The following is a 26,074-nucleotide window of genomic DNA, read 5'->3' as shown; positions in this document are numbered from 1 at the left end:
GCCTTGAAGGTGCCCAACAATGCCGGGAAGGTGCTCGGAAAGCTAGGGAGTGATGGGAGCTCGAAGGAGTCGGATATGGCTGCCAGGAAGGAGACCCAATGTGAGTGGGGAGTCGATGGGAAGCTGAGAATGCCACGAACCAAGCTCAAGAGTCGGGAAGTCGTGCTCTGATACCAGTTGAAAGGTGAGAAGGATCGAAGCTTGGACTCGAGAGCTATGACGGGAGAGTAAGAGTAAGAAAGAGAGAGACAAGAAATGGGAACTCCAACAGTCACAATGTGTGACCGCACCTTCCTTTATTCAAACTGTCACTAAAATAATAAATAATAAAGTGATGGTGATGGGCGCCTGCCACCTGCAGTGTGCAATGGCGGTGACTGTCAGTGTAGTAATACACAGGCGGCTAGGCGGAGGTGCCTTTACCTGCAACACCTCCTGGAATATAACCATGTGTATCTTGACCACCTTCTCAGGTTGCTTATGCATCTTGTCTTCATGGAAGACTATATCATGGCTGCGAATGACTTTCCACGCTTGCGGATCCCAGAGGTGATAACCCATCTTGCCTACATCTCCATAGCCAAGGAAAATGCATTTGACACTCTTAGGATCCAGCTGAATATATTTGTCTTTGAGCACATGGCAGAATGCCTCACATCCAAAGACACGTAGATGCGTATAAGATGGAGGTTTCCCAGTCCATACCTCCTCTGCAACCTGGAAATCCAAACCATTGGAAAGGTGATCTATTTATGACATGCACAGCTATACTAACTGCCTCAATCCAAAAGCTCTGTGGTGGTAGGCCTGCATGGCTAAGCATATTGTGTACACGCTCTTGGATGATTCTATTCATCTGCTCAGCCAAACCATTCTAGGGTGGGGTATAGGGGGCAGCCAACTGATGCTTAATACCCCTCTTGTCACATAGCTACTCAAAGGCACGTGACACATATTCTCCCCCATTGTCAGTCATAAGGCATTTCAGCCTATGCCCAATTTGGTTCTCAACCAATGCAAGCCATCTCTGAAACAAAACAAAGATATCTAACTTAAGCTTAATGGGGTAAGTCTAGATTTTACGCGAAAAATCGTCAATGAACGTCACAAAATACTTTGCACCACGCATAGACTGACAGGGCATGGGTCCAGAGATATCCGAATGTACAAATGTCAGGGGCTCACTCATGCATGTCCTATCAAAATTCTTATGGATATTCCTAGTATGTGTGGCATAAAGACAATGCTCACATGAATCAAAACATGCATAGTCAAGGGGTGGTAAGCATTGCAAAACTAGAAAGCATTTTCATTCCCTTCAAGTACATATGGCCCAAACGGGCATGCCAAAGAGATACATGTGGGATGGAATTGACTGACAAAACATGGTCAAGAGAGGACCGATCAACTACAAGAGGATAGAGGCTGTTAGCCTTAGCACCTCTAGCAAAAGCACAAGTCTGCCCCATGGGTGATCTTCCAGCTCTTTTTCTCTTTTATAGTGTCGTTTCCTTCGTTTTTAGCCTGTTATAGGTGCTTGTTAATTGCAATTTCTCGAGAGCTGCACATCAAAAACATGGAGCTCCAAGAGGAACACCGAGATAATAGGGAAAATACTATAAGAAAATATATCTTGTCACAGTAACAAGCTTGTTCTTCATACTTTAATCAACCATAAGAAGAAAAAGGACACTAAGAACAACAAATCTTCACGTAGTATCATATAGTGAATCTCCCACAAATTTATCACAACAAGTCTTTAACATATTCTTCATAGAAAATACCAAATAACTAAAAGAACACAAATAAATTCTCAACTTTGAATGAAATTCATCACATAGTATTTATATTTCATCATCTTCATAGTCTTTCTCCTAATCTCTCTCATGTAGATACAATGTTTCTTCATAGAATTGGCTATCTCTCATACACTATCGCTCTCCCATATGCTCTCTCTTAATAATACATGATAATAACAAATAATAAATCTCAATAATCCTCTCTTGGTTGTGGATCCATCTCCCAAAAGATATGTCTAATATAAAGAGACACCAGAGACACTACAGTGACTTGTCGAGGCTTGCTACTATCACTATCACTTCAATCTTCACTTGAAGTCTGAATCAACTACATCTTCACTTTTTCAAACTCTTTTAAGCCCAATATTATTCCATTTCTAATATTAGAAAACTTCCCCAAGCTAAACATCCATTAAATAGAACACTCATAGAAGTATACAGAATACAACAAAAGAGTGACAAAAGCTCAACAAAGCATCAACCCAACAATAGCACATAAGGGAGTACAGAATACATCCCATGACTCACTCAAAGTCCCAAGCAGAAATAATGGAGTAACCTCATCATTCAAGATAATGCCCTGCAAAGTTAAGTTCTTGAGAATAGCATGGAACTGGCTCAAGTGAGCAAACATCGTCATATTCTCCTTCATCCGCAAGACTATAAGTTGCTTCAACCAATACATTTGACTTGTTGGACTTTTCTTATCATAGAGGTTTTTGATCTTATCCCAAAGCTGCCAAGCACTTTGTGCTTCCTCAACTACATTGTAATGCACCTGTTCAGTGAGAGATAAGATGAGGGTAGACATGCATAACTCATTAAGCTCATCCCATTCATAATCAGTCATAGTTTCAAGCTGCTTGCCATGCATCCTTAGTGGTTTTATCTGCGATTTCTGCATTAGGCATAATTCATACCATCAAGCTTAGTGATGTTGAAGATAGCACTATCAATAGAAGAATATGCCATACTGTAGTCCAAAACGGTGCAGACAATTCAAAACTACTTGCTGTTTTCTGTTGTAAATAGCCAAAATACCACCAAAACCAAGGCAAAATGACTAGACTGATAGCTAATGATGCTGCCCACCAAGTACCATCAAAAGTACATAAAATCAGGATGATTCAACATGAAAATTGCATGCCACTCCATGCATAACTTCTTGCTGTAATAAATTACAGCCAGGTACAATGAGAGAAAACTGTAGGCAAAATGAATGCACCAAGTCAACAACTGACTGTCAAAGCATAACCAGCATCAAGCGGGCATAAATCGGCATGTGACAGTTATATGGACATCAAGCAAACACCCAAGCATGTCAAATGAACCCGTTAGTAAGCTGGCACACCCCTTGTGTAATGGGGCAAAGTACACACAACACTGATAAGACCTGACAAAAAGAGGTGTATGCTCAGGGAGTGCAAAGACCAAATTAGCCCAAGTACATCTGTGCGGACCACCACATATCAACCATGCAACATCCAAGTGAAGATCCCAGTCTCAAGTATGCAAATGCTCAAGTAGCATAAACCACCTGCTTAATTCCTGTCAAGCGTATCAAGATTCTCGCACTGGCACAAAAGCTATAAATATCAAGCAAAGAAGCTCAACAGCTAGAACATCCAAGATCAAGCATCAATAAGACCTCATGAGCATATAGGCCGTGTAGCATCCGTACATAGCATCCATAGACATCAGGTACATCCAAACTGTAACTTTGGCAAGCCGAGAAATAGCCAAAGTAAGCTCAGAGCAATCAAATGTCAAGCCAAAGCAAGGCTCAGTAGCATCCAACTCCAAACAATGTAACTGGCATGTAGTAGTGGCATAGGCCAAGCATGTCAAGACCGGTCAGACATAAGCAAAGTACATGCCATAAGTACATCAGAGATGAAGATCCAAATGCTATGCAAAGCAAGCTCAAGCTCAACCAATGATTCAAGAGCAAATCCAAGCTCTATGTTGATCCCCGAGAGTCACTACATCAATGTATACATCCAAGACATAGCTTCAATCCTAAATATTCCAGTAGCAAATAAATGTCCAAAACTGAGCAATCAGTGGCTCAATCCAAGCTCAAAACCATAGAAAAACAATAGGCATACTTTCCCATATGTATAGGCACCAACCGAGCATAATTGGGCATCAAATGACTATGTAGCATAAGCATAAAGTGTGATGACAGGGGGTAGCCCTATTTTGGGCTACCTATGGGCTGTGTAAAATAGTATAGGTACCGAATTCAAAAGATATTTCAGCTCATTGAAGCTTTTGTTAGCTATGGAGTCTCAAAAGAAAGCCTCTTTTTTAAGCCTATCTATCAATGGACCCACCACATGAGCATAATTCTTGATGAACCTCCTATAGAAAGTAGATAATCCAAGGAAGCCTCTCAAAGATGTCGCATTCATAGGCATTCATAGGAGTAGGCCATTCTTTGATACATTTCACTTTGTTGGGATCCACTCTAATGCTTTGCTCTCCCACCATATGACCTAAGTATTTCACTTGATCTTCCATGAATGAATACTTTGTCATCTTGGCAAAGAGTATTTGCCTTCTTAATGTGTCAAAGACCTCTCATACATGCTTTAAATGCTCATCCTTGGATTTTCTATAGATAAGGATATCATTGAAGAAAAAAAGGACTGTTTTGAACAATATGGGATATAATATTTTGTTCATGAGATCTTGAAAAGTAGCAGGTGCATTGGAAAGCCCAAATGGCATAACCAAGAAGTGGTATAACCCCCTTTCAATCCTGAATGCTGTTTTGAACTCATCTCCTTTCTTCATTAAAATTTGATGATAACTCGAACGAAGATCTATTTTGGTAAAGACCTTTGCATCTTTAAGTTTGTCCAAAAAAGATAATCAATTTGGAGAATAGGATACCTATTCTTGACAGTTGACTTCTTCAAATCCCTATAATCAATGCACATGCAAAATGATCCATCCTTCTTAACTAAGAGCACAGGAGAGGCAAATGGTGATTGACTTGCTGAATTAAGCCCATTTGTAGCAACTCTTTGACTTGTCACTCTATCTCTTCCCTCTCAAACTTGGACAAGCGATAGGCATGTTTGTTGGTGGGCTTTATATTGGACAACAAGTTAATAGGATTGTCAACCCCTCACGTTGGAGGCAATGGTAATGGTGGCTTAAACAAATCCTTGTATTCCTCCAATAGCTCTTCCAATCTTGGATCTCTTTTCTTTGGAGAAAAAGATGACTGATTTGGTGGATACTCTTCATCTACTCTCACAAGTAAAAGAGTGAAGATGCATGACTTGGCATTGATTTCTTTACGTAATTTCTTCATGGATATGAGCTCTATGTGTTTGTGGTCTATGCCTTTCAATTCAATGTGCTACCCTTGCCAATTAAATTTCATTTGCATTTGTTCCAAATCCAAAGTAAAATTTCCAAGGATTTTCAGCCAATTACAATGGATAACAATGCCAATCAGCCCCATATTCAAAGTGATCAAATTCACTTGTATTGTATAAGAGGACGATAGTTCAATTAGAGTACATAGGCATACTTTTTTACTAGACTCATATGCACCATTGGAAACATGTATTCGCAATGATAATTCCATGTCAATGGGTAGTAAATTCATTTTGCTCAAAGATTTGTGTCGACAAAGCTATGAGTGCTGCATGTATCTACTAGAATATGTGGAACCTTGCTATTAATAATACCTTTGATGTCTCAGTATACTTTTCTCTTCGCATCCCATTCATGCATCATCTAAAATAGCACATAAGGAAGAATAAGAATCATTGATACCACCCAGATAAAATGGAAACTCATCCATAGGATCATAGAATCCTTCATTAGTGGCATCCTCTTCTTCATGAATTTCTTTCACCATTGGATGAGTATGAATATGTAGTAAATTGCCCTCTTATTCCTCTTATTCTTCAATTTCCATATCTTGAGTGATTACCATATTGATTTTGAAATTTTTGGCTTTTCACTTCAGCTTATGGCTTTGGGACCACTTTTTCCCACATTTGAAACATAATCCTTTGGTGTGCATTTCTCTAAGCTTATCGTGAGGAAGAAAGTTGTTTTTAGAACTGTTTTGGGATAGCTTAGAAGTACTTTTAGCCCTTGAAAATTTATCTTTTGTCTCAGTCATATTTCTAAAATTTTACACTTGATTTTGTGCATAATTCCCACCCTATTTTGAGACATAAACAGTAGGAAAAGTTGGCACTTTGCTATTATAACTGTTATGACTATTGTAAGCCTTGCTTTCTTGCTTGAAAGTGTCTCTTGACTGGCTAAGAACTTGCCCATATTTTGTCGACTCATTGGAAAAGTTCTTGCCCGAACGCCTTTGTTGGAAATTTTTTACATCTCTATTGTACTTCAAAGAATACCTTTCAACCAATTGTATGCCCTCATGCAAGGTTTTTGGTTGTTGAGCTCCTACCTCCGATGATAATATAGGGTCAAGACCAAAAATATATTTTTTCAGCTTCTCAAAATCTGAAATACCTTTAACATATATAGAGAGATTCAAGTAGTTTTTTGAGTAGTCTCTAATGGACATCCCTCTTTGAGTACATGTATACCATCTTCTTTAAAGACTTTCTTTTTCCAAAGGAAAACCAAAAACATCAATCATTGCTTGCTTGAACTCCTCCCAAGTGAGAAAGTCTTGCCCAATCTTGCACATGCAACGCTACCAAGTATGGGTGTAACCTTTAAGATGAAGAGTCATAAGATAAAACTTGGCTTCATCTCACTTTGAGGATAAAGGGTGAAATACAATTCAAGCTTGTTGATCAATTCCTCCTATTTTGAAGGTGAAGCATTATCCCCCTTGAAATTATTGATGTTGATCTTTTCTTTATACTCCTTTTCATTGTGAAATGGCTGCCCATAAGAATGTTGCTTCCATAAATCTTTATTCCAAAAGTGTTTCCTAAAAGTAGGCTACCCAAAACTATGAGATGAGGGTTGACTGTTTGAAACATGCTCTTTATTTGAGAGATCATGGGATGATATCGTCCCATCATTCCTTCCACCTTCATAAACTTGATTGTCAACTACATTTTCTTTTTTCATATTAGAGCGCTAGTGGTAAAAAGACTTGTAGAAGGGGTTGCATCCATGATAATCATCATCCCATCTATTTTTATCTTATTCCCCTTCATGTCTAAGACAAACTTTTGGGCTATTGAACTAAGGCCTCATTGTATGATTGCCGTGAATTTGTGAAGAGTAGTAGTTACCCCTCATCCTTGATAGTTCACCTCTTTCAAAAGTATGCATAATTAGCAGAGAACTTTCTTTGTTTGGATGGGATAAATTGTCAACAAGAGGGATTGCATGTGGTTCTCCAATAGGTTGAGGTTCCCTTTGTGGATTACTGCCAATTTCTCTTATGGCTGAAATGAGCTCTCAAAATAAAGATTTGTTGCTTTTCTAAAGATTAGGTGATACCCTTATTTACTTGTGCCATGCCTTGCAAAAAATCTTGATTCATATGTATTAAAACTTCATTCAATGTCTTCAGATCCTTGGAAATACCATCATTCATATGTCCCAGCTCTTTAGCCATGAACAACATAAACCAGGCCTTGGCATCTGCAAGCCTACAAGGGAGCATCAAGGTCTCGACCACACACTCGTTCGGTGTGGTGACCGTGTCTACCCTCCATTGCAAGGGCAATTCGGAGGCTCGGTGCAGGCAGATATGGCATCTATTCTGCAGTTCTTGAGGGTGAATGGGGCGCCATTCATGGAAAATGTGTACCCCTTTCTAGCCTACATAGGGAGTAGTGATATAGACTTGGGATATGCATTGGGTAATCCAGGCAGCACCACAGTGCAAGACAATGAGCTGCAGTACAAAAGTCTATTCGATGCGCAAGTGGACACGCTCATGAGCGCCATGGAGGCCTTAGGCGGGTATGGCGATGTAAGCATAATAGTGACAGAGAGTGGGTGGCCCTCCGCGGGCGACGCCACTGCAACCGTGGAGAATGCGAAGACCTACATTGGCAACCTCATAGCCCACCAGGGCACCCCTAAGAGACCTAGTCCCCCACTCCAGGCCTACATCTTTGCTCTCTTCAATGAGGATCAGAAGACTGACGCCGAGTATGAGTGCCACTTTGGCCTCTTTAATCTTGATCAAACCAAGGTCTATGACTTTACCATCGGCTAACATCATTATCTAGATTGGGAGTTGTCTTAACACGAGCTCGTGTATCTATCCAATCATAATAAGAATAAGGTCCAATCTTGAATATTCAACCATTGATTCAGCTTGTTCATTGCTACCGGTCACATCATTGACTACCATCATTAGGTTGGAGTTGTATTGTCGCTTGTTGTATCAATCCAATAATCATATTGTATTATCACCATCTAGATCAATCCAATCATCATAATTGTAAGGACCATATTGAGTTAGCCATTTAGGCCTCTTGCCTCCTCTAGTTGGATGATTGACTGTCATTATTAGAGTTTGATCGGGTTGTATTATCATAGGCTGTATCAATCTAATAATCATCTTGCATTGTGATGTGTATGGTGTTCTTGGTTTGGACTTGTTAGATGCAACTCTTGCTATTACTATAAGTACAACCACCCAGTCCCAAGGTAGTTTGGTTCCTCTCTCTCTCTCTCTCTCTCTCTCTCTCTACCATTTTGGGCACATTAGGGAGGGTTCATCAAACATTTCCAAACATGCACTTCATGTAGAAGTGTGTGTCTGACATGTCAAAACTAGATTTGCAATGCAAAAGGTGGACATACATAAAACTTGTTCGTCACTCTTAAGATAATAATCACTTGGGCACACTTGCACACCTATATGACTGAAGGTGATATATCTTTCCAAGTAGCTAATGATAATTCATTGAAAGATAACATGCAAAAGAGTTATTAATATATGTTCACCAGTGTGTGCACCTAAGCAGAATGGACATGCTTTTTGCAAAGATTTTCACTCCTCAATTCTTGCCATCTTCTGTTCTCTCTAAAACCATGGCATGGTTCATCTTCGAGACACAAGATAGTCTAAATCCGTAGCTCCCTCTCTTACTCAACCACCCATGAATCCTTGAGCTCGAGATGCCATAGTTTGTAAATACCTCTTTTCCCCATGCTTGTCTAAGGAAGACAAAATGGCAAACCCTCCTTTTGCTATAGTAGACCTATTTTGCGGTAGCCATCTCCATCTTGTTGCACTTTTGGATGGGATTCCTCTATATCCTCACTATTAGTGTGCATGTTTGCTCACCCACTACTGCTATGCTTTTCTATTCATGCTCTCTCACTTGGTCATATTCTTAAAGTCCAATGCTAGTTCTATTGCAGGCTTTCTCCTTTCTTATTGCTTCATTGGCTTCTTCCCAAGCATGAATTTTGCCAAGCATAGATTGAAGTTTCGTTTCTTGCCCAAAAGAATGAAAATCATGAAGATGTGCTAGTCACAATAGTAATGCATACATGTCCCAAAGACTACAAGCCCTTAGCAAACTCATTGCTATGGAGCAAAAAGGCATTAGATGCCCTGAATCGGATTGAAAAGGATGCAACAAGTTATAGAACTTTTACCCCATGCTAGCACCATGTTTTTATAGAAGCTACATACAACATCAATAAATTCTTGATTGTCTCCAATTGTCAATGCACAAAGAACATTAACTGAGCTGGAAAACTTAATAAAGCGTGATGTTGCCAAGAACCCTCTTCCATTTGGTGTAGCTCATCCAATGACCTAGTATGTCACCAATTATATAAGAATGCTTTCTTACTTCCCAAGCACACTCTTTGAGATTATAGGAGAATAGAGGACACTTGCATCAAGATGTAAAAATGGTAGGAACCCTTTAAATTTTGTGGGTGAAAAAGTACGAGCGCATGAAGCTGAATCACCTCTTTGAGTCCAAACACTCACTTTGCTAGATTGACTTGAGGTAATATAAAAGGAAGAGCACGACTTTACAAGGTTTTTGCTTCTTTGTATCAGAGTTCTAAATCTTTGTACAAGGTTGCCCGCGCTGTCGAAGGGTTTTTGAAAGCAAAGTCGCATCTACAGAAGACCTTGACAAATTTCAAGATAGAAGATCAAACTATCGAGATCAGATTGAATTTAAAAGCTCAATTTCAGATAATATGAGACATACAGCCAGCTACATCTGATTGGGAGCAAAGTGAAGGCAGAGAGTTTACCTTCTCTTCTTACGAGTTTCTTTTGTATTTATCTTTCACAAAAGATATTCTTGCTTACAAGAGAAGATATATTGTCATTGATAAACATGAAGTGGGGTAATAGAAGTAATGGGTCTTCCAAATATGATCCCAATAGAGGTGTTTCATTTGAATACCTTTAGAATAAGGCTCACGATGTAAGAATTGCCATAATATTATAGATTAAGATATCAACCTCGTTATGTGCTCGTTTGAATTCCATCTTCTTAGTTCACCGCTGCAAGATGTTCATTAATAATGAGTATGAGCTGAATGATCATCCTTACTCGGCTAGCTTGCAATGGGTTTGTCATTGTTGCTGCCCTCTTCCGATTTCAGAATAACCCGCGACACGTCAAATACCACGTATAATCTTCGTTCGTCGTCGCTATCTTGCATCCTTCAGCAGATCAAATAAACGTTGCCAGTTTCTCTCCCACCCCTCAGCTACGTTGTATTTTGTGTGCCATCCTTCATATAATTCTTCAGTTCTCCTTCGTCGTCGTTTTAGGATACACACAAACCTAGTCTAAGGTAATATGGTTCAGTGCAGGCTCTCCAAGTTGGTGCAGTCGAAGATGCATCGGAGCCCTTCAATTGTCAGGCTATCAGATGCTAAGATCAGGTGTGCCTCATCGTTGATAGGCGACAGCTCGAATGCTCTGCTAAGGAAATTGTACGACCTGCCAGAACAAGGGCCCCCGGCAACATGCCTCTTAAATGCTAGATTTGGCACATGTTGGAGCACTGTCAAAGATGATACGGGCAAAGACGGAATGAGTGTTAGCCTTGTACTTCACCATTATAGATTCTCGAAGAACCTGGCATTTACGAATGGTGTCGTAGCCTAAATTCACAACAGTCTAGCTTGAACAACCTGCTGTCTTCTCTCTGGGCCTTTTCTAGAAAGCATTATCATCAATGCATTCACGATCAGATGATGGTGCCTATCTTCCTCTCTATCGCAGCAGCAATCGTTTTCTGCCTCGAGCTTTCATCCTCCTTGACCGCTTCTTCTGCTGCATCGCGGCCTTATCCTAGACTTCTATGTCCCCTTCCTCCCTCTCCTTGTCAACTCGCTGCCCACCATACATAGTTTTTCGTTCTTTTTCTGATTACGATTGCTTTCCGTGTTCTTCCCTACACAATACTCTAGAGTCTCTAAAAGACAAGGCGACGATTCCCCCCTCCTCCAGAATATCAACCTCCTTTTTCCGCACGAGGACCCGCAGCGTCCAAACAGGAACTCTCTGGATGTCCTGCTTTTTCTTCTCCAAGCCGGTAAAGCTCCTCTCCCTTTGCCCAGAAAAGCAGCCCCTCCCACGCTAATATTGCAGCGCATACCAGAACCTTATTAGGCCAATTGAAAATATTCTCTTTGTAAGGTTTCCGTCAGATCGGAACATGCCAGCATGGTGTATCCCAAATCCAGAGCTGAAAAGTTCACCCAGCTCACGATTTCTTGATTTCACAATTGTTTTTCTTATTGATCCCATATTGAGCATGATCTTCTGCAGTAAAATACCCAATCTCTCCATTCCTCTATGCCATTTCAACCAGTATGCAAGCAACCTTGCCAGTATCCTTTCTGGAGTGCACAAAGACCATTGCTTGTTTCTCACACTTTATTGAATCCAAAACCTTATTGTAGCACACTTCATTCATCAGAGTATTACGAGTCAAAAAATTTGTTTCAGTTATGCCAATGTACTGCTGAGTAAGTAGCACAGGTCTATAGCTACTATCAAAGAAGAAAAGCCCTTTGCCTTCAACAATGTCTCCCAATAGCATATTGCAGTTGTTTACCCATCACATAGATCTCCACATATCTCCAACTGTATAGCCTAACCAAATTTTCAACCTCATTTGAAGATGACTGGCTTTCTCAGACCATGTGGCTAGTTTAAGTAAACTCGCTATAATATGCTGCAAACCCATGTCAAGAGAGGTTTAGAAACCATGATTAACTCAGCTCGTATCATGCATTTAGCACTTGATTTTGAAAAACATCCCAACTTGATAAAAATGCCAAGGGAGTAAAATGTGGAGATCCATTCCTTCTTTTCACCCAGGAATTGGAAGCCAAGAAAAGCCATAGAAGACATCGCATGCCCATCATTGTTGAAGAAGGATCTATTAGGTGTAACCCCAGTTGAAAGAAAATGCATCAAAAGACCCCTCTCTCTACTATACTGCCCATGCAAAACAAAATGCAAACACAACAACTAAGAATATACAAAGTAACAAATGTCACACACACAACTTTTTGGTGGAGTTCACACCTCGGATGCGCAGCAGTACGACATCCACTCCCTCTAATCCCGCGCATCCTCCGGATGGGCCAACTACCTATGATCATTGTCGTCAAGATCCACGAATAGATCAAACTCTTCATTAACTATTTTCGGTATATCAGCAAGGTTATCTGTCATATCATCAGTCTCTTTTATTGGAGTTTCTTCTCGTTGCTCTTCTCTTGGAAATTCTTCCAATGCATAATCCTCATCATCTTTTTTTTGGTTGAAAATCTTGATTCTTTTTCCTGCAATAGGCACTCTAAGCACTGTCCCATCCAATTCTGTCAGCTCATATGTTACATTGTCAAAGACATGTCTGACTATGTACAGCCCAAACCATCTTTTCACCATCTTCCAAAAAATCTGCAAAAACTTTCTCGATTTTTGCATGACTCTAGTGTGGCTCTCATCCCAAAAAACTTTCTGCCCCTTTCAAAACAGCTCATATAAACAATCTGCTATGTGTGCAAAATGGGGTATCCAAATCATGTAAAACACACAAGCTCCAATGAATCTCTATACCTCTGAAGTGATAGAACAATACTCTGTAATCTTGCCTATAGAATCCACATTCTTATCCACAGTCTTATATTTCGTGTCAACCCTGGCTTCATTATGATCCTGTGCATTACTCAAATCTTGCTGTAAATCAACAATTCTGCACTCTGGTGGGGCTGAATATCCTCAGCCCTCTGCTCTATGGACTGCATAGGAATAGCCCTAAACTCTGAATGCTGAAATATTTCAACAGTAAACTCTGTTGACTGAAATTTTTCAGCCCTCTGTGCCTCTGTAAGCTGATCATAATCAGCCGGAAACTTTGTTTGCTGAATTTCTTCAGCACTCAATACTTTTTGCTGAGTCACCTCAGCCTCTAACTCTATTTGTGACAAAAAATCTGCAATGTCATGAAACATGTCCAGGGATTGCACTGATACATTACTGTGACAACTCTGCATATAAGTTTTCAGCATATTTTCCATCTCTATCATCATATCTGCACAAATCATACTATCATACATTCCATCTATATGCTCATAATCCTCTAAAATACATGCATTTTTTAAATTTTTCACCTTCCTGCATATGTATTGCCTGGCATCTCTAGGCAACTTAGAAATCTTCTGATAGCTCATCGAACTGTTTGCTGAAATCCCAACAAAACTGGAGGAAAAAACACTGTTGCCAGGAGGCGAGAACTCCAATCTCCTGTACCACCATCGTCTCGCGAAACAGCGGTACCTAATGAAAACCCGAATCCCTCACAGTGGGCAAAGGTGCATCTCTAAGAGTATCCCTGTTTCTAACATGGTTCATACACACAGTCATAAACTGAACTGCTCTCATGCCATCTTTACTGCGAATCCATGCATAAGCAGATCCATCATCCATTACCTTTTTTTCCATGCGCATCTCTGTGATGAATGACTGTCCAAGAATTATGGGATAAGAGCATGAATCCTGCACAAAGAAATGGAAATCTTCCTCTACATCTCCAATAGAAACCCTGACACTGGGACAAGCAGCATACAAACCACCTGCAGTGTTATTGGCGGCTCTCATACGCCACCCATGCTCTACATCCATAGGCCATCTATTACTTTCATAAACTCCACGAACTATGAGATTAATCTCTGAACCATGATCCACTAAAGCAACATAAGGCACCTGTTTCTCTCCAATTTTTACCATCGTTTCTGTAGTTGCCCTAGCCCAATGACTCCGCGAAAAGTGACTACGCGGTATCAAGAAAGGCTCATCAGTTTCAGCATAATGCATAGGCTGAACCCTCTTCTCTATCTATGGAAAAACAGAAGCATTCTCAACCATAACCTCATCCTCATCCTCATCCAACTCCCCAATCAAAACTCCTGTGTATCAGTAGTAGGCAATGCATGTCTTTTCCTCTTCAGGACCTCTTGAAACTGATCTTGAAACTCTCTTTTCAAGATGCCCAAAACCTCAGAAATAGTAAAAGTCACCTCACTGCCAAGTATCTTGTCATTAAAGATTTTCTTCATGTCCGTAGATGTCTCAATATCGGACATCAATCTAAACCCTGGCTGCTTTCTCTCTCTAGGTTCTTGCCTCTTTTTTTTTCTTTTGAGCATCTTCCATCTGTCGTTCTGGCCCTGGTCTCAAAGACGGTCCTGCAGTAGGTGGAGTAACAAACTCACCCCCTCTAGTCTTTTTAGTTGCACTTGGATTTTCTTCATCCCTCTTACGCTTCTCCTCAACAAGTACATCTGCTCCCTGAGACTTAGCCAAGTAGGCATAAATAGTGTACCTGGGCGAATCCCAACCTGTCTCAGATCTGATGCTAGAGCCTGCACTAGTCCAAACAGTTTGCTGAATTTTTCCCTTGTTTGTCGTCTCCATAGCATAAGTCCATAATGCTGATTGATTCTCTGATTCTTTCTCAATATGAACTCCATATGCAGAAGCATCTCCTCTAGTTGCCATATAAGAAGTACGCGTAGCCATGTCATCCACTAACTTCTTCATTCCGCCTTTCCCAAAATTGGTAGCAAGCGGAGCTCCTGTTTTAGTCAACCAAATCTTACCATCTAGTCCCCAAAATACCAAATTCTTCCTCCTTGCATCCTGAAAAGATTCACAATCCCTGCAATGCTAATGGTCTGTACTATCACACCAAATACATCTTCGATCTCTCCTAGGTGCACTAGGAGCATTCTTAGGTGCAATAGGAGCACTAGAAAAAATAGTAGGCGCAGCCGAAGCAAACTGCTCTTTCAATTTTCCCACCAATTCTGCTTTAACTGACTCTAGTGTCAAATCCGTTATGCCGTTGATTATATCATCAAGAGAGGAAGGCACCAACGGAGTAGATGGTTTTGGAGCAGAAGGAGCCGTCATCGGTCTTGGAGCAAGAGGAGTAGAAACAGTAGGCACTGGCATAGGCCAAGAAACTGGCTGAGGAAAAGAAGAAATAACAGGGATAGAAGTAGGCATAGGAGCAGAAGATGGCGTCGGTGTCATAGAACCATTTTGTAGGCGGGTCTTCCATATCCTCCTCTTGGTCAAAGTCGAGACTGCATCCTGGGCATCTTGCCAATCCATTTTAAGATCCATAGGCTTCGTGCGATCCTCAAGAAGCTCTCCTAATTCTTCCTGAAGAGCAGGATCTACAGCTTGCAAGAAAAGCTCAACTTTCTCAACATCCAATGCTCTTTGTTCAATGGCATCAAGCTGACTATACCTCTCTTCAAATTCTCGTATCAACTCTGAAGCAGTTAGACCTTTGTTTGGCATATAGACCCACTCTCGGAATGACCGCCGTGTAGCCATCCCAAAGTCCTCAAGGAAATAGTCTTCTTTCAGGGCCTTCTTAAAATCTTGCCAATGCGAATTTTGAATAAAAAGATCAGTCACTTTTGCCCTCAAGGCGGGTGTGACAAGACGAAGGAAATACTTACTCATAAGTCCAGCTGGTACTCCAAAAAATCCCATCTTGATCTCATACGTCTTCAAGTAAGCTGAAACATTACGGCCATCAAATAGCTTCTTCTCATTCTCAACTGCTTCAATTGCCTTAGTCGCGCTGATTGCATTCTCCTGCTCCGAATATAGTTGCCTTTCCTGAGACAACTGTTGTTGATGCAATTGTTGCTGCTGCTGCATATACAATTGTGTCTGCTGATTTTGAAGCTGCATATACATAGACATATTCTGTAAAATTTGCTTTAAATCATCCGTTGAAGTACTTGAAGCAGCAATCAATGATGGAGCTGAAGTAGAGGACACAACATGAATCGTAGAAGAGGCTGAAATGGATGCTGAAGTATCTCCCATCCTGAAATTTATGCGACACTTTCACGTCGGGTTCACCAAAGATGTCGAAGGGTTTTCGAAAGCAAAGTCGCATCTACAGAAGACCTTGACAAATTTCAAGATAGAAGATCAAACTATCGAGATCAGATTCAATTTAAAAGCTCAATTTTAGATAATATGAGACATACAGCCAGCTACATCTGATTGGGAGCAAAGTGAAGGCAGAGAGTTCACCTTTTCTTCTTACGAGTTTCTTTTGTATTTATCTTTCACAAAAGATATTCTTGCTTACAAGAGAAGATATATTGTCATTGATAAACATGAAGTGGGGTAATAGAAGTAATGGGTCTTCCAAATATGATCCCAATAGAGGTGTTTCATTTGAATACCTTTAGAATAAGGCTCACGATGTAAGAATTGCCATAATATTATAGATTAAGATATCAACCTCGTTATGTGATCCTTTGAATTCCGTCTTCTTAGTTCACCGCTGCGAGATGTTCATTAATAATGAGTATGAGTTGAATGATCATCCTTACTTGGCTAGCTTGCAATGGGTTTGTCATTGTTGCTGCCCTCTTCCGATTTCAGAATAACCCGCGACACGTCAAATACCACATATAATCTTCGTTCGTCGTCGCTATCTTGCATCCTTTAGCAAATTAGATAAACGTTGCCAGTTTCTCTCCCACCCCTCAGCTACGTTGTATTTTGTGTGCCATCCTTCATATAATTCTTCAGCTCTCCTTTGTTGTCGTTTTAGGATACACACAAACCTAGTCTAAGGTAATATGGTTCAGTGCAGGCTCTCCAAGTTGGTGCAGTCGAAGATGCATCGGAGCCCTTCAATTGTCAGGCTATCAGATGCTAAGATCAGGTGTGCCTCATCGTTGATAGGCGACAACTCGAATGCTCTGCTAAGGCAATTGTACGACCTGTCAGAACAAGGGCCCCCGGCAACATGCCTCTTAAATGCTGGATTTGGCACATGTTGGAGCATTGTCAAAGATGATACGGGAAAAGACGGAATGAGTGTTAGCCTTGTACTTCACCATTAGAGCTTCTCGAAGAACTTGGCATTTACGAATAATGTCGTAGCCTAAATTCACAACAGTCTATCTTTAACAACCTGCTGTCTTCTCTCTGGGCCTTTTCTAGAAAGCATTATCATCAATGCATTCACGATCAGATGATGGTGCCTATCTTCCTCTCTATCGCAGCAGCAATCGTTTTCTGCCTCGAGCTTTCATCCTCCTTGACCGCTTCTTCTGCTGCATCGCGGCCTTATCCTAGACTTCTGTGTCCCCTTCCTCTCTCTCCTTGTCAACCTCGCTCCCCACCATACATAGTTTTTCGTTCTTTTTCTGATTACGATTGCTTTCCGTGTTCTTCCCTACACAATACTCTAGAGTCTCTAAAAGACAAGGCGACGATTCCCCCCTCCTCCAGAATATCAACCTGCTTTTTCCCACGAGGACCTGCAGCGTCCAAACAGGAACTCTCTGGATGTCCTGCTTTTTCTTCTCCAGGCCGGTAAAGCTCCTCTCTCTCTGCCTAGAAAAGCAGCCCCTCCCATGCTAATATTGTAGCGCATACCAGAACCTTATTAGGCCAATTGAAAATATTCTCTTTGTAAGGTTTCCGTCAGATCGTAACATGCTAGCATGGTGTATCCCAAATCCAGAGCTGAAAAGTTCACCCAGCTCATGATTTCTTGATTTCACAATTTTTTTTCTTATAGATCCCATACTGAGCATGATCTTCTGCAGTAAAATACCCAATCTCTCCATTCCTCTATGCCATTTCAACCAGTATGCAAGCAACCTTGCCAGTATCCTTTCTGGAGTGCACAAAGACCATTGCTTGTTTCTCACGCTTTATTGAATCCAAAATCTTATTATAGCACACTTCATTCATCAGAGTATTACGAGCCAAAAAATTTGTTTCAGTTATGCCAATGTACTGCTGAGTAAGTAGCACAGGTCTATAGCTACTATCAAAGAAGAAAAGCCCTTTGCCTTCAACAATGTCTCCCAATAGCATATTGCAGTTGTTTACCCATCACATAGATCTCCACATATCTCCAACTGTACAGCCTAACCAAATTTTCAACCTCATTTGAAGATGACTGGCTTTCTTAGACCATGTGGCTAGTTTAAGTAAACTGGCTATAATATGGTGCAAACCCATGTCAGGAGAGGTTTAGAAACCATGATTAACTCAGCTCGTATCATGCATTTAGGACTTGATTTTGAAAAACATCCCAACTTGATAAAAATGCCAAGGGAGTAAAATGTGGAGATCCATTCCTTCTTTTCACCCAGGAATTGGAAGCCAAGAAAAGCCATAGAAGACATCGCATGCCCATCATTGTTGAAGAAGGATCTATTAGGTGTAACCCCAGTTGAAAGAAAATGCAGCAAAAGACCCCTCTCTCTACTATACTGCCCACGCAAAACAAAATGCAAACACAACAACTAAGAATATACAAAGTAACAAATGTCACACACAACTTTTTGTTGGATTTCACACCTCAGATGCGCAGGACTACGACACCACTGTCCAAAAGACCCCATCTACTCTAAAACACACATGTTTTCTTCCATGAATTTCTATGATGCAAAAAAGGAATATAACATGCTATCAGAGCCTTTTAAGCATCATGCCACCTTCATTTTAAAGAAAATGCATTGTTGATGCATGAATAAAAGCCCAATACTTACACTAATCCACTTCTTGGGAATGATGTGTGACAAAATAATAATGTCATTGAGATCTAGCCACTACAAGCTCATGAAGTCTACTTCAAATTGTCAAATATATTGGGATAGCGACCTAGTATATTTCCAACCTTGGGATGCTTGCCATGCTTAGAAGTGATTTGTGCAAATGGATTAGGCACCATATTTTGCCACACATCTAAATTCAGCATGTTGTTGGACCCTTTCAGTCGTGTTCAAGTTGTTTCAGACCCCAAGTTGAGTAATTTGAGATCATACAATGTAATGGCCTTTCCCCCACATGAGGCATTGGAAGTGATCAAGTCAAAATTGTGTCCAAGTTCAAAGTAAAAAAGATTTCCATCTTTTTTCCCTTGAGAGGAGAGGTGACATGTATGGTGTTCTTGGTGTGAACCCCTTAGATGCGATTGGTTCTATCACTATAAGTAAAACCACCCACTCATAGTTGAGGGAAACTCAAATTGCTCTCTCTCTCTCTCTCTCTCTCTCTCTCTCTCTCTCTCTCTCTCTCTCTCTCTCTCTCTCTCTCTCTCTCTCTCTCTCTCTCTCTCTCCCATTTTGGGCACATTACAGTATTTTGAATCACTTGTTCAACCTCTCAAAATCATATAATTCAAACTAAAATGTTACTTATATCATTCCATAACCACTATTTGATAATTAAACATCATCATTAATTGGAGGTGTATAACTACCCATCAATCCAATCGACATTAGGGTCATTGAATCAGTCATTTTGGCATAATAATGACCCCTCTTCAAATGAAGCTAGTCTAGCTATATGATTGCACTAATTGATCATAAAACAATATGGTTAATTCAACGACTTAAAATTGACAATAGTCATTGAAATAATGATCAATTTTGGCTGCTTTTATCATATTCAAACTTCGAACCAAAGCTTGAATTTTCCACCTACTCGGGAAATGCCACAAATTGGAGTTGTAAAAGTCCCATATTTATAAACATTCCAAAATCCAACAATTTCTTTATTGTATTTTGAATCCTCATGACTCATGACTTAGGAGTCTCCATAGCTTTCACCTTATCAAACATGTTGATGTTGCATAAAGGACTAAGTGGCATAATAATAGCTTGTCTATCAATACCAAGCCTCAATGCTCATGGAAATTCTAAGTTTTATTAAATAAAAATACATTTATATATCTTGAACCTTCTTTTAAAAGAATATCTAACCTTGGCCATATCTAGCATAGTCTTAGACTTTATATAACTTATCATCGAGGGTCTACATATAGGAGTGAAAAAAGCTTTATTTCCACATTAGCTAAGTATAGATCTTTGGTGTAGACTATTGAAGATTTCTATGTGTGGAGAAGCAAAGAATTTTTTCGAAAAGGCTTCCCTTCTCTCCATATACACCTTCTCTCTTCGTGGGCTTGAAACTTCTTAAATTCCTAGTTTTCTTCATCATCTTTATCTCCCTTTGTTTCCTTCTTCTTCTTCTCTCTAGTTGTGATCTTGCTCTCTCTTCACCTCCACTAACTTAACATGCATCAAAAGCTTAGAATTAAAAATATGTAATAGATTAATAATAACCCATTGACTATTGTCACCTTGCTCCTATAGATCCAAACATTCAAGATATAAATACTTCTTAGCCAATTCCATATAGGGGGAGGAATTCCACACATTTCCTATAACAAAAGTTCCTTCTAGGATATTGTTCTTGGGTGAAAGGGGAAAATTAAAACTTGCAAAATTTTAGTATATTAGTGTTTTCTTGGTAGTTCAAAAACATATGAGGAATTGTTTCTACCTCTTTCTCACACCTTGGATAGAGATTATTACCGATCCCAAACTTTTGTGCTATTTTATAGAGACCTTTTAATAATATTTGCAAAAGGTAGGATGCTTTAGGTTGGATACTATTGCTTCATATCAGTTGCAATTAATAGACCATTGTTTGTGATTCTAGTTTAGTTTCCATCTAGTTTTGAGCTTACTGATTAGACAAATTATTGACTACTATCACATATCCCCTATCTTTTAGCTCCTTTTGCTCCCCCATCTTCCATAGCCCTTGGCCATCATAAAACTAACTATGCTTAATCATCATTGGCATTGATAATAACACATTGATTGATACCATGATATTAAATAGCTCATAGGGCAAAATGATACTCGAATTCATACATAATTAAACCGCGATCATGCAATGATGACCAAACCATAGAAAGTGTATTGAAAAAGAATATTTAGTGTATAAGTATTAATAAATAGTATTACATGTATAGAAAAATGACTTTAGTTCCTTTCATCCCTGATAGACCTAATGAGTTTCATATCCCCATGCATAATGGCTACACCCTTGGCATAGATTACACAAAGAGATGTATCTTCGAAGAAAGAAACTAAGTAAGCTTTGGCTACTTCTTAGACGGCCTCTAGAGTTTATTCATTTCTCACATCCATACTTCTGCTTTTGTGGTGCAAGCAAAAGGTGTCCATTGAATCAATAGATCCATGCTCTTTCCATACTTCATTTCTCATAGAGAAAATACATGGTCATTTCTTCTACTTCAAATACTTTGCTTATGAACATGCATTGTCGGAGGCCATTATTGCTAAGAGTCTTGCTATAGATGTGTGTTACAACCCTGACTCTATGCAGAATGCATAATAGGAGTGCATTGTTGTATGAGGAAATATAGTAAACTCCTGCAAGCATTGTGGTAAATCACCATTCTTATTCAGGAAATCAGCATAGAAATCAAAGAGAACACCGTAGAATCATAAGGAAATACTACATAATGACTATGACAATAGTAGGAAACAAATAAAGTGAGGATATTACTAAAGTGAAGCATTGATATAATAAAAAATTAGGACACAATCTTTTATGGTTGTATTCCATCATCAAAATCTCATCCTTTATAACAGCATGATTATCATGATAGAAGAAGCATAATGCCCTTTTAGGCCATGCATGATCAAAATTTCCTAAAGTACAAATCACACGATCTTTTAAGTCCATTTACATGAAAGACTACATAAACTAAAGTAAAGACTAAGGCTATTACAAAATACTAATCTCATAGTTGAATATTATGTGTCAAACCTTGGCTAACACTTGGCATAGCCCAGTGGTTCACTATAGCCAAGAGCCAAACCCTTACTCGAATAACTTATCCAAAATTTGGACAAATATAGAGAGATATAGTTATACCTCACTCAAAGCCTTGCACTTCAGTGTGAGCCACCCAGAGAAATCATGGACATAGCCTCTCTAGTAGGATATTCATAACCCTCTAATGCACTTGTGTAACCCACTCTAAAGATAGCCATCAAAACCAAAGGTATACATATGTGATGATGAACTAAACAATCATTATCCAAGCATTTCATGAGCTAGAATGCTCATGAACACCATGAGAATCAGAAACCAAACATGTATGAGGCTGCTCATCTACATGTACCTCATGAGCAACCAATGGTGCACCGTCCATATCATTTATTTTTTAAGGAATAAGATCCCTTATCTTTACTTGCTGATTGATATCCATCAATAACTCATCAATATCTAATATAGAGCATATTTAAGCATCCAATAAAACTTTTGATTCATGTCTAATATAGAACATATATTAAGCATCAATATCTACTTCTCTAATGTACCAATGATTCAATCCTAGCATCCAATAAAACTCTATCTGCCCTTAAGCGAGCATTGTCCTAAGCCACCAATTGAATTTCCTATTGAAACTTATCTTGCCCATTACTCATCTATTATTCAAAGACACTTGAGGATACCTTGCGTTTTTGAAGCATGGGATCCATATTCATCAACTTGTATTTTGAGAGCATTAATTTTAGTCTTATGCACTTCTTTCATATTTTTGATATCCATAAGCAATGCATCCCTTTTTACCCTTTCTTCATTGAGTTGTTGTGGCAAAATTTGGACCACATCTAGTTTGACTACCCCACTTATCTACAAATCAACAAGAAATGTGTGAAGACCATCAACCCATCTACATGTTGCATCCAAACTACTAGGCATATGAAATAGATGGCTTTCCCCCCTTTAAGGACACTTGTCAAAACATCCATAAACTCATCCTTCTTAAGCATGGTAGCATCCAACTTTGCCTTGGAAAGCCAACTTTTTTCTGCATTCCAAGAATCAACATACCTTGTTTTTCAATCTATTTAGGTTCCATGTTTAGCCACTCTATGAAATCCAAATGCATAGAGCTATCCAAATCCTCATGAAAAGCATTATGAGCTTCAAGACTCATATTAAAACAAGTAAGCTACTTTCTGCATCATCTCCTTCATGACCCAAACATTCATCCTACATTGACCTTGTGCATAGATTATAATATGCATTGAGAGACAAACCATGAATGTTCTTAAGTTTCTTAGAAGCATTATGCATAATAACCTTTGACTTATCCCACAAAGAACTCTCAATATTTGGGCATACATTAAGAAAATGGGCGTACAAAGTTGCCAACATCATGCCAATCTTGCTCTTTCGCTCCATCTTGGTATTGTGAGTACATAACTTTCTTCCATTACGACATTGTACAGCTTGCATGCCCAATTTTGTTCTGCATTATTCTCTGCATACCACAATATCTTATACATATCACGTGTGATTGAGTTCATATTTATAAATAATAAAAATATTTCCTCAAACCACTTGAGGTGGTGTCTCCATAGTGGATCTACCTAATGAAGCATATATTGCTTCATGTACCTGTGGGGTTTCCAAACTTAGCTCGGTTGGCTTCCTCAATACATCTCCAATGCTTTACATCGTCATTACAAAAACACCTAAAAAACAAGAGAAGGAGTAAATTCAAGGCGGCCTTCAACTTTGCCTATCTTTCTAATAGAATCAATTTTCATATTAGCATGAAAGTTGTTTGCCCCCATGGCAACTCACAAACTTCAAGAGTCTAGTTTGTGAAAGCCATCCTCTTGTATTGGCATTGTTGGTATCCAAATGCAAAAGAGAATACATAAATAGTGTGGGTTTCTCACCTTCTCCTTGTGATAGTTTGTTGGGCAATTTTGGTGTTGACACATCTCTTCTACATGGCATAGCATTAGGGGGTTTATTCAACTACATAGGATCATCACCATCTTCCCCAACTAGACATTGACTGGTACTCACCTTCAAGTGACGTTCAATACCATATGTATCCACAAAAGTTAATTGCTTTTCCCCTTCCACTTTGTGACTGAAGGTCCTACGGACTGTTTTTTGGCATAGATTTGACTACTTCAAGGGAGTGGCATCCTCATCTGATGCTTTGCTAGAAGCGACTTCATCTTTCCATGGGGACTTGGCTAGCTCCTTGGAATGCTAAAATGGTATCATGGATGTTTCAACTTTTATAAGAGAGTTCATTATCTCTTGACTGGAAGACTCATCTTTTGAGGATGCCTCTAGGAATGTCACATAACATGAACCATCTAAGTTTTTTTTGGGCTATAAAACTGGTGTTTGTTGGCAAGGTGCATTGTTGTCATCCTCTCTTGAGAAGGGTAAATTAGGGTGACAAGATCCACTACTAAAAGAGGGCTTATTTTTCTTAATCCATTTCTTAAAGAGGTTTTGCATATGATGTGATTCATTTACTAGGTTAAAGGGTATTAGAGTCATTCTATCCCACAACATGGGATCTTTAGCTTCAAAAGCTTTTGGGAGTTCCTCCTAATTAGTATCCTCTTCAGGCTAGATAGATTCTTCCATGTCACTTTCATTATCTGTATCTTGACTTTCATCACCATCCTCTTCAAACTCAGGCTTTACCTCTGTAGGGGCTCTATAGGAGAAAAAAAACTCTCTATTGTATCTTCTACTTCTGCTTCTACTTTTGCTTCTACTTCTGCCTCTAGCTCTACTTCTACCTCTATCTCTGTCTCTGCTTCTGCCTTTGGCTCTCTTCATGTAGCCATGTAACAAGGAGAATAGTATATCCATGCCTCTATCTCAATGTTAGAGGTAATTTTAGAATTCATTTTTAATTTAGGAAGTAGGTATTCACCCATCGACAAGAACTTTACTTCTTTTGGGAGTTGTTCTATAGTGTCCATGTCAGGGACCATGCCTCTGTTTTCTTCCCTTGGAGGAGTTTTGTTAAGACTTCGATGGAGGTGGATCCATTACCTTTTTGCGAGCCATATAACTTTACTACCACCTTGTTGGATCCTTTTCCTAGGGTCAGGATTCCCTTGAACCAATCTGTTCATGCTCTTGCTTAATTTTGCTTTGGTCTACTAGTCTAATAAGCCACTATGTAGGCCGCATGCCTTGTTGGCCTAGATCCTTCATTATCACATCTGTCATTATGTTTACTGATGATCCTCCATCAATCAATGCAATTGCAATAAAACATCATTAAATCCAAAAGCCAATCTTTGGGGTCTCGAGATCCAGGAATGCATTAGCTGCATCCGCTTCTTTCATAAGCTCTAGGGCTTTATTGGACTTAATGGTAGTAGTGGGAGCAATCCTTAGGCCACATCTTCTTGTCACATTAGGGCCAAAAAAGCTTCAAAAATGGCACTTGTAAGAAAGTGATTAAGTTTCTAATTAGTTGAGGTTTAGGAAGAATAAAACCTCCAAATTTGGTTGTCCAAATGTGATTAATGAGAGAATATTTGGTTCATTGAATAGGTCGGCCATTAATTGCCCTCATCTTTTAATCTGGGTCAGGGGTCACCTTTTCGGCTGTTTTTCTCTTGGAACTCGAGAGATTTTGTATTTTTGAGATTTTTGTACGAAATTCGCATTCGTGTGCTCCCGTGTTTTCTTTCTACACACTATTCTCTTTTGCCATTCTTTTTGTTGCACTTGCTTCCTATCACTGTGAGATTCTTACTCGGTTCATTTGCTAGAATGTCTAGCAATACCTCTTCAAATAACACAGGCGCAAGCACACGTAAATACAAGCTAACTGTTCAGCTAGATCCGATTTACACATCTTGGAGAAGTATACATCATCGAGTATTGATAGATGAGATCGAAGCCAACAGGTTGCGAACACAAGGAATGAAGCATATAGATTTGTGGGTGGGTGGACGAAAACATTTATCCCAGGGATCCTTCTACAGGTAAATCACCTCCTTTTTTTAATGTCCATGACTATATAAGATATGTTGGAGAAGGTTACAATGGGATGCTTGGCTACTGTATGAGGTTATACTCTGCATCTTACATATATATAGCTCAAATGCACGAAAT

At 39.5% G+C, this 26,074-nt stretch overlaps 1 pseudogene; it reads left to right on the top strand.

The window, feature by feature from the left end:
* The first annotated feature begins 7,378 nt into the window (after positions 1-7,378).
* LOC148014004 (glucan endo-1,3-beta-glucosidase, acidic isoform-like) lies at positions 7,379-7,989 on the top strand (annotated as a pseudogene).
* The last annotated feature ends 18,085 nt before the right edge of the window (positions 7,990-26,074 follow it).

Source organism: Lygodium microphyllum, chromosome 25, assembly GCF_053477565.2.
Source record: "Lygodium microphyllum isolate KBCC chromosome 25, Lygodium_microphyllum_v1.1.10, whole genome shotgun sequence".
NCBI lineage: Eukaryota > Viridiplantae > Streptophyta > Polypodiopsida > Schizaeales > Lygodiaceae > Lygodium > Lygodium microphyllum.
The sequence above is the reverse complement of the archived record's forward strand: the minus strand, read 5'-3'. Positions and strand labels throughout refer to the sequence as shown.